We start from the raw sequence: 5401 nt of genomic DNA, 5'->3' as shown, positions 1-5401 counted from the left end.
TATTTATTTATTTATTTATTGTCTATAATTATTAAAATAGAACTAATTTTGTCACTCTCCTGCTTAAAGCCTTTGTATATTTGTTACATTTTTCTAAAGAGAAACCACACATTCCCAAATATTGCCTTCAAGACTCCCATAGACTTGGCTTCCGTCTATTTCTTCACTAAAATCCCATGTCACTCTCCCCTTTACACTCTATACATGCTTTCATTCCTTTGAAGATACCACATACTATCTTTCAAGTCTTTGCACTCATTGTTTCTTCTGCCGGGAATGCTTTCCCTCACCTATTTTGTCTGCGTTTTTCTTACTCTTCTTTTGACAGTCAGGGTAAAGACATTTTCCTTGGTAGCCATTTCTCATCAAATAGACCGAGTTGAATCTCCTTTACTATGTGTTTCAGTAACTTCCCCTCTTATGTCAATCTTTACACTACATTGTACTTAATTTTCCAAATTGATAGAAGATTCTCTTTTAAATGACAGTTCAGTTGCAGGGTGATCTAAAATAGCTCTGTTCTACAAATATGGGCTTATCCACAGAACTTCCCTTCTTATTGTTTGACCATTGTTTGGTCTTGTGCATTTTTTTAAAAGATTTATTTTTTTATGGGAGAGGAAAGAAAGGGAGAGTACATGAGCTGGAGGGGCAGAGGGAGAGGAAGAGAGAATCTCACACTGAGCATGGGGCCCAAGGTGGGGCTCCATCCCACAACCATGAGATCACAAACTGAGCTGAAACCAAGAGTTGGACACTTAACCAACTGTGCCACCCAGACACCCCATGGTCTTGTGCATTTTTACATGGTAAAATACTCCAGCCACCTGTCTGTATGTTGAAACTTCCCATATTACCTATTGGCTGAAGTTTCTCCAACTACCCGATTGAGAAGGGTCCACAGAAACAATACTCTTTGAATGTTGCAATGTTTCTGACATTTTTCCTATAATCTTTATTCTTGGAGATCAGTTTGGCTGGATATAAAATCCTTGCTTTATGCTTCCATTCCTTCAGTACCTTAAATATATTATACTGATTTCTCCTGAAATAAAATGATATTTAAAAAATAATCTGATATCAGTGTTACTTTCTTCTTGAAGTGATTTGAACTTTTAGCTTGGATGAACAGAAGAATTCCCTTTCTTCAAAGTTTAATAATTCTACTACAGTATGTCTTACAATCAACCATAATGTGTCTATTTGCCCCAGTTTGCCCTTTCAATTTGAAAGTTCACATCTTCATTTGGGAAAGTTTTCTTGAACTGCATGTAATGTCATTGTGTCTGTGTGTCTCTGTGTTCCATTGTTTTAGTTTTCTTTTTCTCGTGCCTGGTTGTTTTTGCTTTTCTTCTATATTCCTGTTTGCAGATTCTTTTTATCATTTTCTCCACTTCCATCAGTAATTTTCTTTCTTTTTTTTTTTTTTTTAAGATTTTATTTATTTATTTGAGAGAGAGAGAGAATGAGAGAGACAGAGAGCACATGAGAGGGGGGAGGGTCAGAGGGAGAAGCAGGCTCCCCGCCGAGCAGGGAGCCTGATGCGGGACTTGATCCCGGGACTCCAGGATCATGACCTGAGCCGAAGGCAGTCGCTTAACCAACTGAGCCACCCAGGCGACCCCATCAGTAATTTTCATTTTTCTTATTTCCATTTTCTATTTTCTTTATGAGATTGTCTGTGCTATCTATGCAGTCATGATCTTTCTAAGTTAGCTCTATTTCCAGTGCCTTTTTTCCCCCCTTTTGTTTCTAATCTTTCCTGATATTTGCCAGCTCTCTTGTCATGGCCTACTATTGTCTATTATCTTATTTAATAATCTTTCTAATTTTTATTTATTTCTATTTACTTCATCATGAAATATAAGGCATTGTGTGCAGCCATTTTTTTTCTAGTATTTCTTCAATTTCTACAAGTCTTTATTTAGATTGTTTTATTGAGATTGAATAGATTTTTTTTTTCAGGTAATACCTTAGTGTTGGTTTGAACCACAGTCCTTTCATTGTTCTTTCTATAAAAACTATAAGTACTTCTCTTCTGAACAAATTGGAGTAATAGGAATCCAATTTACTATACCCCGATTAAAAAGCAACCAGATTATATATATTTAGATAAAACTAAATCATATAAAACAATTACATAAGATTAGAGATGATGGTTATGCTAATTAGATTGATTATGGTGATCACTTCACAATGTGTAACTATATCAAAACATCATGTTGTATATCTTAAATATATATATATTTTTATTTGTCAATTATGCCTCAGTGTAGCTGAAAAATAATTTATAATGTAACAGTAATAATAACGTTAAATGTCACATGAAAATGTAGGAATAGCACATGGGCTTGGAAATCAATAAACTATTTGGAAATACATAATATTTTTTAATTAAATATTCCCTTTTGAAACTAATTTAATATCATCTTTTAATACTTGAAAGAGAGGGATCCCCAGATATTGCTGAAATTATCTGGGGGCTGGACTTTGGCTTAATATTAAACACAAGTTAAAACATATTCCTCAAAAAAAAAAGAGCAGTGAAGGACAGTGTCGTGTTCTTTGAGTATCGGGAGACAAGCAAACTGAGTCTTGAAATAGTCAGTTTACTGACTGAGGTGAGTATCCAGGCCATGTCTCAGAGAAGGAGAACCCAGGGAGAACCCAGAGAAATTCCTAATATGAAGAAATGAAGCGTGTGATCAAGGCACTGTATGAAGCGGGAATTTTATTTTTTTAATTTTTAATTTTTTTTTTTAAGATTTTTATTTGTTTATTTGACAGAGAGAGACACAGCGAGAGAGGGAACATAAGCAGGGGAGGTGGGAGAGGGAGGGAGCCTGCTGTGGGGCTCGATCCCAGGACCCTGGGATCATGACCTGAGCCGAAGGCAGACGCTTCAGGACTGAGCCACCCAGGCGCCCCTGAAGCAGGAATTTTAGATTGTGCTACCTACATTGCTGGTCTTTCTGGCTCCACATGGTACATGTCAACCCTATAGTCTCACCCTGATTTTCCAGAGAAAGGGCTAGAGGAGATTAATGAAGAGCTAATGAAAAATGTTAGCGACAACCCCCTTTTACTTCTCACAGAAAGTTCAAAGATATGTCAGGTCTCTATGGAAGAAGAAAAGCTCCGGACAACCTGTCACCTTTACCGGTATCTTTGGGATGTTAATAGGAGAAACAGTAATTCACAATAGAATGAACACTACCTTGACTAGTTTTGAAGGAAAAAGTCAATTCTGCTCAATGCCCTTTACCTCTCTTCACCTGTCTCCATGTCAAACTCGATGTTTCCGAGCTAATGTTTGCAGATTGGGTTGAATTTAGCCCGTATGAGATTGGCATGGCTAAATATGGTATTTTATGGCTCCTGACTTATTTGGAAGCAAATTTTTTATGGGAACAGTTGTGAAGAAATATGAAGAAAATCCCTTGCATTTCTTAATGGGTGTCTGGGGCAGTGCCTTTTCTATACTGTTCAACAGAGTCTTGGGAGTTTCTGGCTCACAAGATAAAGGTTCCACAATGGAGGAAGAATTAGAGAATATTACAGCAGAGCATATTGTGAGTAATGACAGCTGAGATAGCAATGATGAATCACAAGAACCCAAAGGCACTGAAAATGAAGATGCTAAAAGGGAATATCACAATGATAATCAAGCAAGTTGGGTCCATCGTATGATAATGGCTTTGGTGAGTGATTCAACTTTATTCAATACCAGAGAAGGACGTGCTGGGAAGGTTCACAGCTTCATGCTAGGCTTGAATCTCAATACATCCTATCCAATTTCTCCTCTGAAAGACTTTATGGCAGGAATCGTTGGATGAAGATGAACTGGATACAGCTGTAGCAGATCCTGATGAGTTTGAGCAAATATATGAGCCTCTGGATGTCAAAAGTAAAAAGATTCACGTCGTGGACAGTGGCCTCACATTTAACCTGCCATACCCCTTGATCCTGAGACCTCAGAGGGAGTTGATCTCATTATCTCCTTTGACTTTTCTCCAAGACCAAGTGACTCTAGTCCTCCGTTCAAGGAACTTCTACTTGCAGAAAAGTGGGCCAAAATGAACAAGCTCCCCTTTCCAAAGATTGATCCTCAAGTGTTTGATCAAGAAGGACTGAAAGAGTGCTATGTCTTTAAACCCAAGAATCCTGATATGGAGAAAGACTGCCCAAGTATCATCCACTTTGTTCTGGCCAACATCAATTTCAGAAAGTACAAGGCTCCAGGTGTTCTGAGATAAACTAAAGAAGAGAAAGAGATAGCTGATTTTGATATTTTTGATGACCCCAAATCACCATTTTCAACCTTTAACTTTCAGTATCCAAATCAAGCATTCAAAAGGCTGCATGATCTCATGCACTTCAATACCCTGAACAACATTGATGTGATAAAGAATACCATAGTTGAAAGCATTGAATACAGAAGACAGAATCCATCTCGCTGCTCTGTTTCCCTTAGTAATGTTGAAGCAAGACGATTCTTCAACAAAGAGTTTCTAAGCAAACCCACAGCATAGTTTGTGTAGTGGAAAGGGCAGCAATTTCTGATGCTGAGGCAGTTTGAAATTCCATTACAACTGGATTTAAAAGCATAATACAGATATTAGTACTGATCACAAGAGACTGGCTGATACTCAAAGTTGCAGTTATTTAGCTGCATGAGAATAATACCGTTATAAATTTGTTAGGTTGACAGATGATGTGATTATGTAAAAATATACTCAGCTACATTTTCTGTCAGTATAGGTTTCCTGATGCAAATGTAGGGACATATATTGTAATTTTAGACATTCCTCACCAGCTATCTTATGTGTCCTCTTTTTAAAAAAAAATGTTTTCTTTTTAGGATATTTAACAGTTCAGTCTCAGTAAGTAAGACTTTGCATTGTGTGTAAATGTTATTCAATGACTGGATTTATTCATACCATGAGACAACACTATTTTTTATTTATATACACATGTATACATATATGAAATAAATACATCAATATGCAATTAGCATGAGAAAAAAAAAAAAGAAATAGAAAAGCCAGGGAGGCCCAAGATGACTAGAATGCACAGAAAATACCAGAGAAGAAAAAGCTACACTTAGAGAGAATGGTAAATATTTGCAGTTAATATCTCCCTCAAGTCTTACCGGATATCAAGCAATGAATGCTTGTGTAGAAATGGCGGAAGGCTATGGAAAGAATAACCTGAAAGTATTAGAGGAAAAGATCCTCGAAGCTCACAGAAAGCTAGAAATATCTTATATTCCTACAAGGCTGAGTAGAATCCCTTATAAGTGTGGCACATTGGGAAACATATGCAGAAGGGTTTTGACTCAGTTAATGAAGCAAATTAATTCTAGAACAAATGCTGTTGTAATCCCAACAAAGTTTAAAAG

The 5401-nt window shown here is 36.8% G+C and overlaps 1 pseudogene; it reads left to right on the top strand.

Annotated features, from left to right (window-relative positions):
- The first annotated feature begins 2926 nt into the window (after positions 1–2926).
- LOC118023428 lies at positions 2927–4899 on the top strand (annotated as a pseudogene).
- The last annotated feature ends 502 nt before the right edge of the window (positions 4900–5401 follow it).

Source organism: Mirounga leonina, unplaced genomic scaffold (assembly GCF_011800145.1).
Source record: "Mirounga leonina isolate KUSES-001 unplaced genomic scaffold, KU_Mleo_1.0 Mir_180, whole genome shotgun sequence".
Lineage (NCBI taxonomy): Eukaryota > Metazoa > Chordata > Mammalia > Carnivora > Phocidae > Mirounga > Mirounga leonina.
Note: the sequence above shows the minus strand (reverse complement) of the source record. Positions and strands in the feature narration are given on the sequence as shown.